Genomic DNA, 15247 nt, shown 5'->3' with positions numbered 1-15247 from the left:
TGTCTGCTATCATTTGGGCATAAAGTTTCACTTTTTTGTGGCATTTGTGATGTAGAAGATCGATCAGGAACATCATATTTAGCTTCATTTCGTTTATGAGCGTTTCTCTTCTCAGGTTGAGAGGTTTACATTATCTTATTTTAAATTTAGCAATGCAAAATTTACTACAATTTGTTAACTAAAAAAGTTTAAATGAATGAATGTCTACAAATGTACAAATTAAAATTAAACATTGTACGTTGCGTATAGCGCGCTGTAATTATAAGAATGTCTTTATGTATGAACAAATGTAAAAAGAAAAAAAATAATAACTACACATTGCGCGTAGTGTGCCGTGATGTAAAAAAAAAGCCTTTCCCACGCGCATCAGCGCGTGCAGAAAGACTAGTTATATGTAAAACAAACAAAAAGAAATTGGAATGTGAAAAAATTAAATAGAAGTGTGTTTATTATTTTTTCTAAAGTGTAACTGTCATTTAGTTTGTGATATTTCTTTTTATTTATAAAATAAAAATCTTAAAAATGATTCTCATAGAACGTAAATTTAAACTACATTATGGCTAATCTTTGCTCCCGGTGGAGTTGAAGGTGAGTAATGTTTGACCCTCCTCTTGCTCTGTTGTTCTCCCGAGATCTAACCCTAAACCCAGATTCCATAGCTGATTTCTCTGTTGTTCTCCCGAGATCTAACCCTAAACCCAGATTCCATAGCTGATTTCTTCAGATTGTTGCTCCTTCTTCGAACTTTTCAAGTTTCGCTTTCTTCGCCAAACAGAGAAGAAGAATCCTGAAGCCGAATTTCACAGATGAGCTCAAAACCCAAAACCCAGAAGAAGAAAACCATGTCAGAGTCAAAGACTTCCCACCGGAGATACTGTTCGACATCCTTTCTCGCCTTCCGCCCAAGGATTTGATTCGATTCCTCTGCGTTTCCAAATCTTGGTATGCCATCATCCACGACCATCACTTCAGCAAAGCTCATCTCCAACGCTTCATCCAAACCAATTCTGCTCGCACCCTTTTACTCCGATCAAATTCCGCTCTTTGGTCAGATTTCTATTCACTGCCTTTCAACGGCGACGAAGCGTTCGGGACACTTGTGCCAATTGAGCGGCCCTTGAAATGCCCTGGCGACTACCTTGAGATGTTGGGCTGCTCGGTTAATGGTGTGGTTTGTATTCACGACAGTGAATGTACAAATGTTTGTTTGTGGAACACGTCAATTCAAAAGTTCAAGAAGATTCCCCTTCCAACGTTGGAGCATCAGCCACCATCATATTTCAACAGGTACACTCTCTTCGGGTTCGGATATGATTCAGCAAATGATGACTTTAAAGCTTCGCGATTTACGCAGTTTGAGAACAGAAAGAGAGAGTCTGTGGATTCCCAAGTCGGCGTTTATAGTCTAAAATCGAACTCATGGAAAAAGATTCAGAGCTTGCCTTGCCATGGTTTTTCCGTTCATAGGCGTGAGATTGTTTTTACGAACGGTGCTCTGTGTTGGGTGATGTGGAAAGATAACAGTCGGTGCATAATTCTAACCCTTGATCTTGCCGATGAGAATTATCGGGAGTTTCACACCGCAGTGGACGAGGACGACAATTATCTTATGAATTTGGTGGTTTTAAGGGGCTCTCTATGCGTTTTTGTTAATAATAGGAGCAGTAGACATGAAGTTTGGATTATGAAGGAGTACGGAACGTCTGACTCTTGGACCTTGCTCTATTCTATTGGTGTGGAAACTGGTCCGGAAACTGTGCCTTGGTGGTTTGATCATTGTGAACCTTTGGGGTTCTCAAAGAACGGTGAAATGGTTCTTTTGAAGAAAGGTGAGGGTGCGCTTGTTTGGTTTGATTTAGAGCAGAAAAATAGTAACGAAGTCTACAGTGGGGGTCTGCCACATGTCTTTAAAGTAACCATTTGCTTAGGGAGCCTTTCTCTTCTTGATGGTGGCTCCGTCGTGAGCGAAGAAGGTGGGTTTAACTAAAATGAATCATGCCCCGAAAAATATCTTGTTTATCTACTGTAAGTTGGAACCATATGAGTAACTAATGTCATGCTTAAATTTCCTGCACCTAATGGCTCATGTTCATGGGTTGTTCTGTTTGTCTTCTTGATTGATAAATCATTTTGCTATATATACACGAAGCCAATGATTTCTGGGGCTTAATTGCAAGAAATAATCTTACCATTGCATCCTGATCCTGTTTTGATCTCGGTTCAGATTTTCGTTAGGGAGATGCATCCTTATCTTTCTTTGTTTGAGAATTCGTCTACTGTGATCATTGGATTTTGTATATATAAAAGGAGCTCCATGGCAAAAATGGATAGAAACAGAGCAACCTCAAAAGCTGTAAAATGATTGCTCAAAGGCTAAACTTTTTGTTAATTAGATATAGAAAACAGAATGAACGAGATGTTTCTCTTCTGACTTGTCACTTGTCACAAGTTCTAGCTATATACTTGAATGCCTTTCTTGTTTGATTATGATTACGAATATCTTTGTTCAACCTCTACTTCTTGATTCAACAGATTAAAAGGACGAAAAAAGAACTATAATCCTTGATTCAAACTGAGCGTACAAGTATTCTTGTTTGATCTCTAATCCTTGTTTCCATTTAGCTTCTTGCAAGCTTGTTGGGTTTTTGGTATCTCATAGCAGTTTGTGTTTCTGCAGGTACTTGGGTTGGATGATAACGCTGCTGCTCTTTTGCTTTACTCTTTGTTGCCAAGGCATTGTCGACTTCCTGGAGTATGTCTTGGACTCTTGGCGCCAACTGATTTGGATACATATTGTTTTTTTTCTCACTTTCATGTGAATGAATGTTCGTGGCAAAAGTATGTGCGGAAGTTATTGATCTTCGTAGGGTGTAGTCTGCAATGAACATGTATCGTGAAGACATGCTAGGTATGCAAAGAGAATATGAGGCTGTTTCAAACGGCCAAAATGAAGTCAAATTTCACAAATTATGTCCTTTGCTATTCCGATTGCTTTGGTTTCAATTAGTGGTTGATTTATGCTGTAATCAGTTAAAAAATTTGGGCAGGATTAATATTCAGACGAATAACTAAATGTGCATTATTACAGATTGCTTTTTAGGGATCCATAAGCCGAAAAGTGCTGAAATTGTTCATGCATATCAGTACTGTTTGAAAGTTGTGGATTTTGTTTGCAATGTTTTCTCTTTGACCTGATTTCATTTTCATGGATTCCAAGTTGACCAGACTTCCAAGTTACGCACAACGAATGAGCATGAAATTGAAGTATGAGTACGGCCGAAACTAAGGATTATGCCATGGGACAAGCAAGGGACTCGCATATTTTGTGCCCAAACCGGAACAAGGTGCTACGCTACTGGTGGTAGAGTCAACGGAAAACTTCGAATTTTACCTCAAATCCGATTTAAATTTAACCAAAATCAACGCCGATCTTGAGGAAACTCGCCTCACCTGAGGTACAAGGGGACGCACTTGTGGTGATTGCACCTTTGCAAATAGAAAGCGAGGAGGAATCTTCGCAATTTGGGAATGTCAACGAACAAGGTAGCCCATAGGTTGACTCTGAGTTTAACGCTGGAAAATTCTGTAACTTGGTTTAAGGAATCCTTGATTCTCTCCTTGAGGATAGCACTTCATTTTATTCTAGTGCGGACGTTCTTTTTCCTTTAGTCCAGATGTAAATCTCTGACAAGATTTTGATCGAGATCCATTTTATACACACTATCTTCAATAGTTGTACGTATTGTATTATATATCAATGTCGTAGCTTTCTAAAAAAACATGCAAAATTTACAAAGAAAACAAATAAACATGAAAAAGAGAGTATGTTGAAACAGGAAGTAACGCCGGTCCTCAATAAAATCACCGATGTTGACCAGCCGAGTTGCTTTGCTTGGTTATTGTCGCTAAACCCAGATTCCATATCCGTAGCTGATTTCTTCGGAAAAAAAAATAAAAAAATGTCAGACACCGGAGATACTGTTCGACATCCTTTCACGGCTTCCGCCCAAGGATTTGATTCGGTTCCTCTGCATTTCTAAGGTTTGGTATGCCACCATCAACGACCATCGCTTCATCAAAGCTCATCTTCAACGCTCCATCCAAACCAATTCCGGTCGAACCATTTTACTCAAGTCAGGTAACGCTCCTCCGTCAGATTTCTTTTCATCGCTTTGTGGAACCCGGAAATTCAAAAGTTTAAGAAGATTCCCTTCCCAACCCTCGAGATTCAGCAGCAGCAATCCTCAGATTTACAGGTGCTCTCTCAGTACGGATTTGGGTATGATTCCGCTAATCAGGACTATAAAATATTGGCAATTTTGGAGTTTGATATTAGCAGGGATGATGGCACTGTGAGTTCCCAACTTCAGATTTATAGTATGAAATCAAACTCATGGAAAAGGATCCAAAACATGCCTGGGAAGGGTTTTTCAGTGCAGATGGGTCGAATGGTGCTATGAGTTGGCTGATGCAGAGAAGATCACAAGCAGGTAAAAACCGATACATAATTCTAACCCTTGACCTTGCCAGTGAGAAGTATCTGGAGTTTGACACCCCGGTCGATGAGGATGACAATTCTGTGTTGCATTTGCATGTCTTGGGAGGCTCTCTGTTTATTTGTGTTTATGGTTTTCTCGCAAGCTGCGATATTTGGGTAATGAAGGAATACGGAGTGGCAAAATCTTGGACCCTGGTTTATTCTAGTGAGGGGGTAGATGCGCCTCATGTCTACGGTTATTACAAACCTTTGGCGTTCTCAAAGAATGGTGAAATGGTTCTTTTAATTCAAGAGTCGACAACCCTTTTATGGTGGGATTTAAATAAACAAATGAAAAAATCGGTTCGGTTTAGGATTAGACCTGACAATTTCTTACACGACCTGTTAACATGACACGTAAATGACATGAAAATAACGGGTTTTGGGTCAACACGATAACTAATCGGGTCATTATTGGGTCATACGATAGTCACCCGTTAATAACGGGTCCTTAACAGGTTTACACGAAAGTGACACACAGTAACCTGTTTTGACACAATAAGAAAAAAATTATTTTAATGATTTTAATTTTTTAAACTACTAAAAAAAACTTACTCTAGAATACAATAGATATAATGAATATGTATATATTGTTTAATAATAATTATTCTATATAAAGTTTAAATTTTAAGTTTTATTTATTTATTTTATAGTATATTCCTATTAAGATTAAAAATCATAAAACACATTAAAAATAAAAATATCAAGTAATTTAAAAATACCAAACACATTAAAAAAATTATAATCATTAATTTACATGTGCGAAAAATATGAAAAAAATATGCAAACGCTCGTAGTCGCATCCTCTACGCTTTGAGGATGAGTATTTGATCGTTTAAAATTTTAAAACCATACAAACTCTCATGAATAGTATTTTTAAGGGAGTTCAAAATAAACAAAATTCATAATCATTAATGTATAAGTCTGAAAGATGTGAAAGCATAATAAACGTTTATAATTGCATCCTCAACGCTTAAACGATGGTTACATGGTTTTTTAGATTTTTAAAACACTCCGAATCTCATGAACAATGTTTTTTATTTGAGTGAAAAATTAATAATAATTATTGTAGAAGTGTGAAAAATGTAATCACTCGTAATAAAAAGCTTTACAACTTTCATGAAGGGGTCAACTCTGAAATTTATTATATATATACTAATTTAGTATTATGTTTTACATCTTTTTTGGGTCAAATTATGTTTTTCATTTTCATTTCTATTGATTTAAAATATATTTTTCTTAACGGGTAACAAGTCGGGTCATATTACCTGATAATATTAACGAGTTGATTTCGGGTTGGGTCATATTACCCGTTTATTTTAACAGATATTACACGACACGACCCGTTAAACTATCGGGTATGATATGAAAATGACACGAACACGAGGAATACGACACGAATGCCAGGTCTATTCGGGATTCCCAAACCAAGCTCATACCGAATCATGTATCGACAATTTTGGTATCGGTTTGGTATGGAGTCTCAAAATTTCGGTATTATTGGTTTAGGAGTTTTTTGGGTATGAGATTGGAATTTTTTTTTTGTTTGATTTAGGATTTTTGGGAAATAATTCTATCCCTAGCCGGATCTATTGCATTATATTTAATTAAAAATCAGATCACTGAACAATATTTTCACGTTACGCTCTATTCACAAATCATTTACTGCTCAAATGCACTCCAACATCTCCATTCAAATACTCGATGAACATGTAAGCCATTCTATTCTAAAAGAAAACATCATATGAACCCTAGTTTCAATGAGCTCATATAGGAGCTATCTATAAGCCTTATATGCGATGGTTGTAACCATTGTTCTAAAATTTTCTGCTTAGACTGGTCACTTACCCCATTAATTTCTAGAAGTTTAAAAATTAAGAAAAGACGGTAGACTAGCTAGGAGCCCACTTAGCCCTTTTAGACCTGCCTATGCACCCACCTAGGTCGCGACTCACTTAGGTAGAAAATAGATAGCTTTTAATTTGCATTTTATTTTTTTTCAATATGAAAAAGGCTTGTTGAATAATTGGATGAACATTGACCAGCCCGACCCTAATATTCTCCAAAACACCAGGATAGGCATGTGCTAGCCGACACTTGAAGGTGACGAAACCATATTAGGATGCACGAGAACAATGAAGAAAATAAGACTTATAAATTTAAATGTAATTCATATGCAAAAGAGGAACATGTTCAGAGCATACAACTAATCTAAAACATTAGAAATAATATAAAATTGAATGAACAAAGGAATGGGTCCTACACCGAGAGGACTCAAAGATGCTGATGCAGGAGTGCCTTGACACCAGGATTGTACACCTCGAATCTAAGTCCTGAGAGGGCGCAAAACAAACATGAATGGACCAACTTGATATATATATATATATATATATATATAATATTGAAACATACTAATCCCAAAGTTTTATGAAAACTAATAGCATAATAGGTGATAGGTTTTCCGAAAACTTAGCATGCCATAAAACCTTCCATAAAACATATATCATATAGTGTGCTAAATAGTGGTATCATAATCGACTTGAAGGCCCCTACATCTCCTGACCCGTAGGCCAATATATAAATCTTCAATCGACCCGTATAGGCCTCTACATCACTCGACCCAAAGGTCAATATATAAATCTTCATTTGACCCGTAGGCCCCTATATCACCCAACCCGCAGGCCAATACTTAAATCTTCAATCGACCTATAGGCTCCTACATCACCCCAATCCGAAGGCTAATATATAAATATCATCTCCCGTTGATAGAATAATGACCATTAGATAAGCACAAAACATTGAATATAATCTTTTTCCAAACGTAAGTACATATATCTCAAAAATCATCTTCATAGCATATAGTCATCCGTCATATATACTACAAAGAAGTGTGTAAAAGCATGTTCATAAATAGTATATAGTCATTCATCATATATACTACAAAGAACATCATTTCGATAAAATATGGTTTTCGAAAATATTCTCAGTAAGCATAATATCTCATAAAACATTTCATAAAACGTAATCATTAAAATCATGTTTTTCATGTATGCATTTCTACTATTAAAACATGCATTTTAGAAGAGATCCACTTACAAATACTTTGTCATCGAAGAGCCGTATGAAATAAGAATGACGGAATTACCGCTAATAAATGCACCTAAGCACATAAAGGGTGCAATTAACAAAACTATACTCAAACGATTGAATTTCGAAAAACGGATCCAAGATGTTGAAATTAGCCTAAAAGGGGTCCTGGACAAAACCCAAAAAAGTCAACCCAAAAGTCAACGTTGACAGGTCAACGATCAAAGTTAAGGGTCAGCGTTGACCGAAGTCAACGGGTCAAACCAGGTTAGTCAAACAGGTCGGGTCATCGGGTTTAGGGCTTAGGGTTTGGACTTGGGTTAGGGTTAGGTTTATGTGGGTTGGGCCTTGGGTTAATAGGTTAGGGGATTAGGTTAAAGGGTTTAGAGGGCCGAAAGCCCTAGGTTAAAAGGGTTTGGGTTTTGGGTTATTTGGGCCGCAAGGCATGGGTTCACATGGCCCAAGGGCCTGAGTTCAATGGGTCTGGGCTAGGCAAAGGGCCTGGGCCCAGGTTTATAGAAATGGGGCTTTGTTCATTTGGGTTTTGGGCTTGGTGGCCCGGTACAAGGACAATGGGTTTTGGGTCTTGGGTTAGCACGGCCCAAAGGTCTGGTTTTGATGGAAAGAGGACGCCGGAGCTTCCCCACCTCCGGTCAACTCGATTCTCAACCAAAACATGTCATACAATATAGCAAAATGAAGCCCAAGGGAAGATGAAGAGATCTATACCATTGGTTTCCTCAGTAGTGGCCGGAGTCGGCAGAAAAATGACTTGAAGCTCACGAACCTTCGCCAGAAAAACCAGAAACTGTTTTCCCTGAGTTATTTTTGTATTTTAACCTTCACCAAACAATTTCCAATTAGCAACAAGAACCCTAGACTACGAGGAAAGGAGATCGAAGGGTGGTTCGACTTACCTTCGTCGAAAAATGACGAGGACTCACCGGATCTGCTTGTGCACAACAGTTACTACAATGTTGGGAAAGAGAGAGAAAGAGATGGAGGTTTGGGTCGATAGCGAGGATCGTCGTCATTGCCAATAGGTGGTGGTGGTGCCGTGTATGTATGTATGTATGTTTGTGTGTGTGAGTTCGCCGGTGGGGGTGGAAAAGTGAGGTCGAGAGAGAGAAAGAGAGTTTCGGCGGGGTGGGTGGAGGGGGGTAAGGGTGCTATGGGAACGAAAAGAGGAGAATGGGAAGTGGGAGGAACTGCCACGTGGCAGAAAAGAACGAAGGGAACCGGGGGAGACAAAAATTCAGGAGTGGGCCCTTTGGCACACCCATTAAGACCCAAAAACAATTAAAAAAAAAAAAGAGAAAATACCCCAACATTGTCTAAGCTCATTATTTATTCCAATACAATTATGTATTTTTTGAATATAATTATGAATTTATTTATATCTTATATAATAAATTTAATTAAAATTTAAAAAACTGTCTAAGCTCGGTCTAGAGGCCTAAGGCTTAGACGTGTAAACATTATGCATCTGCCGGCCATCCGACTATCGCCTTTTAGAACCTTGATTGTCACTTTTCTCTAAATTTTAGTTTAAGAGCTCATATAGCTAGTTGATTGGAGATGCTCTAAAGTTAAGTTTAACCTTGCAATTTTTAGCGACAAGCTCTTATTTCGCAATTGTTGCCAAACCAAAAGGGATAAAATGCAATATCCCTTCATCATTTATTTTTAGTTTAGCAAACAGATACACGCTCTCTTATTAATTTTGACTATCAAATTAAATAAATTATATGTAAAACAAACAAAAAGAAATTGGAATGTGAGAAAATTAAGGAGTGTATTTATTATTTTTTCTAATGTATAACCGTCACTTAGTACTATAGTTTGTGATATTTTTTTATATTTATAAGTTAAAGATCTTAAACTTGATTGTCGCCAAATCCGAATTTAAATTTGTTAGTGCATTTTATGTTTTTGCTGCCCATTGAAGTTGAAGGTGAGTAATGTTTTACCTTCCTCTTGCTATGTTGCTATCCTAAAAAGGAGATCTAACCCTAAATCTAGATTCCATAGCTGATTTCTTCAGATTGTTTCTCCTCCTTTGAACTTTTCAAGTCTCGCCTTCTTCGCCAAACAGAGAAGAAGAACCCTAAAGCGGAATTTCACAGATGAGTTCAAAACCCAAAACCCAGAAGAAGAAAACCATGTCAGAGTCAGACTTCCCACCGGAGATACCGTTCGACATCCTTTCTCGCCTTCCGCCCAAGGATTTGATTCGATTCCTCTGCGTTTCCAAATCTTGGTATGTCGTCATCCACGACCATCACTTCATCAAAGCTCATCTCCAACGCTCCATCCAAACCAATTCTGCTCGCACCCTTTTACTCCGATCAAATTCCGCTATTTGGTCAGATTTCTATTCACTGCCCTTCAACGGCAACAAAGTGTTCGGGACACTTGTGCTAATTGAGCAGCCCTTGAAATGCCCTGGCGACTACCCTGAGATGTTGGGATGCTCAGTTAATGGTGTGGTTTGTATTCACGACGGTGAATGTACAGATGTTTGTTTATGGAACATGTCGATTCAAAAGTTCAAGAAGATTCCCCTCCCAACGTTGGAGCATCAGCCACCGTCATATTTCAGCAGGTACACTCTCTTCGGGTTCGCGTACGATTCAGCTAATCATGACTTTAAAGTTTTGCGAATTACGCAGTTTGAGAACAGAAAGAGAGAGTCTGTGGGTTCCCAAGTCGGTGTTTATAGTCTAAAATCGAACTCATGGAAAAAGATCCAAAGCTTGTCTTGCAATGGTTTTTCTGTGCATAGGCGTGAAATTGTTTTTACGAACGGTTCTCTTGTTGGCTGATGCGTAAAGATAACAATCGATGCATAATTCTAACCCTTGATCTTGCCAGTGAGAATTATCGGGAGTTCCACACCCCAGTGGACGAGGATGACAATTGTACTATGAATTTGGTGGTTTTAAAGGGCTCTCTATGTGTTCTTGTTAATAATAGGAGCAGTAGACATGAAGTTTGGATTATGAAGGAGTATGGAATGTCCGACTCTTGGACCTTGCTTTATTCTATTGTTCCGGAAACTGTGCCTTGGTGGTTTGGTTATTGTGACCCTTTGGGGTTCTCAAAGAACGGTGAAATGGTTCTTTTGCAGAACGGTGAGGGTACGTTTGTTTGGTTTGATTTAGAGCAGAAAAATGTAACGAAGTTGACAATGGTGGTCTGCTACTCGTTTTTAAAGCAACCCTTTGCTTAGGGAGCCTTTTTCTTCTTGATGGTGACTCCGTAGTGAGCGAAGAAGGTGGGTTTAACTAAAATGAATCATGCTCTGATGTCCTGCTTCAATTTCCTGCATCTAATGGCTCATGCTCATGGGTTGTTTGTCATCTTGATTGATAATACATTTTGCAAGAAATTATCTTACCGTTGCATCTTGATCCTGTTCTGATCCGGGTTCAGACTCTCGTTTGGGAGATGCATCCTTATCTTTCTTTGTTTGAGTGTACGTCTACTGTGATCAATGGAGTTTGTATATATAAAAGAAGGAGCTCCATGGTAAAAATGAATACAAATAGAGCAACCTCAGAAGCTGTAAATTGATTGCTTAAAGGCTAATTTTTTTGTTAATTAGATAGATATTCAACAAATAGAAAATAGAATGAGCGACTTGTTTCTTTTCCGACTTGTGACTTGTCACAAATTTCCAGCTACATATTTGAATGCCTTTATCGTTTGATTATGTTTAAAATATCTTTGTTCAACCCAATGTATTAAAAGCATGAGGCATGGACGAGGCGTTCGAGGGATAGCCTGACCTAGGCGTGAGGCACGGGACCTAAATTTTTTAATAGATATATTGAGCGTACACATATGTTATATTAAAAAAAGAAGAAGATTATTAACCAATAATCATGTTGAGCACACACATATATTATAAATATATATACACACATATATAGACATATTATATTATATATATATGTATATGTATATGTAAAATAGAGGATGAAAAGTACAATAGCACACATATAACCATGCACACAAACAACACACACATCCATTATATAAAAAATAAAAATTAGGAAAAAAAGGCAAAGAGACGATAGAGCAAGGAAGAGGTATGACCCAGTTAAAACCCTACCCAAAATTTTGGTTTGGGAAAGCACTGAGGCGAGCCTTCTGCCGTCTAGGTGGCTCTAACGACGCCTTCCGTTGCCTAGGCGGCTCCGGCGAAGCCTTATGCCCACTCCCTCAAAACAGAGGCGACAACCCTTAAGCCCAGCCTCAGAGGGCGTCTAGGCGCCCCCCCTGAGGTGAGCCTTTTAAAACATTGGTTCAACCTTTACTTTCTTGATTCAACCTTTACTTTCATGTGAATGAATGTTCGTGCCAAAAGTATGTGTGGAAGTTATTGATTGGTCCCCATACATCGATGTGTACTATTTCACAATGTTTACTTGTCCTAGACATTGAATTACCAAAAGGTAGCCTAGTAAATTTTTAAAATTGACATGTATCACATGTAATATGTGACTTACAAAAATTTGGGAACAATTTTGACAAAATGGTCTTAGAAGGATGAGCTAATATCTTGTGCCAAACTTGGTTTTCCTTTATGGACTTTGATTTAGCTTGAAGAGCCTGAGTAAAATAGGAATTCTTGCATAGGTAGTAAAGTTCATTTATGAAGAACCCTTCACCAATCATCTTCATGGTGAGAACATCCGGAAACGTTAAATTATTTGGTGAGAAAATAGCACGATAGTTTAGGGTGTTTGTGATTTTTCCAATTGACAAAAGTTGGAAAGGAAAAGATGGTACATATAAGGTAGTGGAAGGTGTTTTGTGTGAAAGCAGGTTGATCTCTCCTTTGCCTAAAACTAGGACATTTTTTCCATTTGCAACCAACACATGAGAAGGACTTGGTAAATATTTAAAGTTATGCAAATTTGTGACTTTGTTTGTCGTGTGATCAATGGCACCTGAATCAATTATTTAACAATCATTTTCAACACTAGCGAATAGGACAGTAGAGAATGCTTCGAGAATACCTCATGCCTCATCATGTGGTACTCTTCCATTTCTAGCAAGAAAACTGACAAACTGTCCCAACATAGCTGTGTGGTTGCTCCCTTCATTACTTTGACCAGATGAAGCTCCCCCATGTCCCTTACCTTGCAAGTAAGATGCAAACTCATTGATAAGGGTCCATGGATTTGTCGTGAACTCTACGGATTCTTGTGGCATGGTAGGAGGAGGATGAGCAGTAGAAAATTATGCCTTGAAGTGAGATTGCTGTGAGAACCTTGGTATCATTTTTCCATCTTTGGTAAACTTAGGCTTGAGTTCAAGATAGAGTTCCCAACACTTCTCTTCCACATGCCCAACAACATCGTAGTATTTTCACTTTAGGTGTGTGTTTATGCCCTTGTACACCTTGACCTCTGAGTACTTATAATTTGAGGCATGAGTCTCTGTCAATCTTGGACTGTATTCAACATTCATCACCTTCTTCCTTGCTTCTTCTCGTTGAATAGCAGCACAAACATTGTTGAAAATAGGGTAACTCTTGACTCATCAGGATGTGACTCCTTAGATCTTTATACTCAGAGCTCAAACTCCCTAATAGCTGGAAAATTCTGTCTTCTTCAACTTATTTTAGAAGAATGACAGGATTTGTGGTATGTGGAAGGTATACATCCAACTCATTCCACATGGTTTTGAGACTCCTAAGATGTTGAACAAAAGATTTCCCTTCTTGCTGAGTACTAGCATTGTCTTTCTTTAGTTGGAACACTCGAGCATAGTTATTTTGATTTCCATACATATCCTTCAATGCCTTCCACAGGTCTTGTGAGGAATTAGAGTAATTGAAAATCTTCGCAACATGTTTCTCTATGATGTTGAGCAGTAGAGACATGACAAGTTGGTCCTTCTAAAGCCATGAATCATATGTGGGAGAAGAATTGTCTGGAACATCCACACTTCCATTCATAAATCCTAATTTTCTTTTGCCACCGAGAGCAAGTGAAACAACTCAGGACCAAGGCAGGTAATTGAATTAGTTCAATAAAAATGAACATAAACGTTGATTGGTGTTAACCTCAACATCTGAAAAATTTGAGGAAAGACCTTGTGAAGTTTCGACCTCAAGATTCATAGAACTTTCTTCAACCATAGTTTAGGCTTTGAAGAAATAGTCGCAGTAGTAAGAATAGGCAGGGACAGGTTACAAAACAACCTGCTTTGATACCATATTGATTTTCTGATTTAAATTGTAATATTTCATATGTTTCAATGTACAAGAGACCAAGTATATATCAAAGAAGAGATGAGAGAAAGATGGCTACAAGTAACCAACTGGGAAACCCTAGTGACCGAATAAACCTAGGCTTAATCCAATCCTTAAAGCAAGAAGATTACACTAAACACTAGGTTATGATGCTAATCACGTCAACTCCCTTAAATAAAGGGAAGATAGATGTTTTACACTTTGAGATAATGATGACCTTGATATCTAGGATTTGGTGACCCTTGAAACCGAGAGACCAAAGGTGTGTACATTTCAACAAAAGTCTTACTTTGAGAGGCCAAACACATTAAAAAAAAAAATTATAATAATTAATTTATATGTGCAAAAAATACGAAAAAAATATGCAAACATTCGTAGTCGCATCCTCTACCCTTTGAGGATGGGTACATGATCGTGTGAATTTTTAAAACCATACAAACTCTCATGAATTGTATTTTTAAGGAAGTTCAAAATAAACAAAATTCATAATCATTACTGTATAAGTCTAAAAGATGTGAAAGCATAATAAATATTTGGGTAAATTACACAAAACTACCTCAACTATAGGTCGAACGACATTTTCATACCTCATCTTTTAAAAGTGACAATGTCATACCTCATCTTACGAATATGTGACAATATCAGATCTTTGTTAGTGTTTTTTGTTAAATGTTAACGTGGCTTGAGACGGGACCCACTTCCTAGCCAAGTGGATAAAAGTATTAATTAAATATTAATAAATTAAAAATAAATTATTTTAATATTTTTATTTTAAAACATGTGGGACCCACCCCCACATAATTCTCTCCCTTTCTCTCCTTTTTCTTCTTGATCCGAACCCATCTCTCCCTCTCTTCCCTTTTTCCCCTGCGTTCCATCTCTCTCTCTCTCTCTCTCTCCCTCTCTTTCTCTCTTATCTCTCTCACATCCAATCTCTCTCCTATCTCTCTCACCTTCACCTTCATCCATTCTTCACCTTCTTCCTTCGTCCATTCTTCACCTTTTTATTTAAAAAAAATTTGGACCAAAAAAATCTAGATTTTGTTTTTCTTTTGCAGCGGCTCCGTCGGGCCTGGGATAAAAGAGGCGAGGCAACGAGGATGTAGGGCCTGATTCGGTGGGGCCCCGCATGGGTGTGTCCGATTTGGGAGTGGGCTCGGGTGGGGAGAAGGGGGTGGGGAAGACAGGTGGGAAGGGTTTCTGGGTTTTGGGATTTTGGGGATGTAGGTGCCCAGAGAGAGAGAGAGAAGAGAAAGAGGCAAGAGAGAGAGAGGAGAGAGAGAAGGTGGTGGAGGAAGGTTAGGGGGAGGGAGGGACGGGTGGGAAGGTTTCTGGGTTTGGGGGATGTAGGTGCA

At 38.2% G+C, this 15247-nt stretch overlaps 1 long non-coding RNA gene and 2 pseudogenes across 1 annotated transcript; all 3 read left to right on the top strand.

The window, feature by feature from the left end:
- Window positions 1-715: 715 nt before the first annotated feature.
- Window positions 716-4891, top strand: LOC148690008 (uncharacterized; annotated as a pseudogene).
- On the top strand, window positions 2036-3138 carry LOC148690009 (uncharacterized). The gene is made up of 2 exons (XR_015957423.1): window positions 2036-2584; window positions 2678-3138. It is a non-coding gene; the product is annotated as an uncharacterized LOC148690009 (long non-coding RNA).
- Window positions 4892-9578: 4687 nt separating the features above from the next.
- LOC148690007 (F-box protein CPR1-like) lies at window positions 9579-11254 on the top strand (annotated as a pseudogene).
- The last annotated feature ends 3993 nt before the right edge of the window (window positions 11255-15247 follow it).

This window comes from Pyrus communis, chromosome 16, assembly GCF_041283825.1.
Source record: "Pyrus communis isolate YQ-2024b chromosome 16, ASM4128382v1, whole genome shotgun sequence".
Lineage (NCBI taxonomy): Eukaryota > Viridiplantae > Streptophyta > Magnoliopsida > Rosales > Rosaceae > Pyrus > Pyrus communis.
The sequence above is the reverse complement of the archived record's forward strand: the minus strand, read 5'-3'. Positions and strand labels throughout refer to the sequence as shown.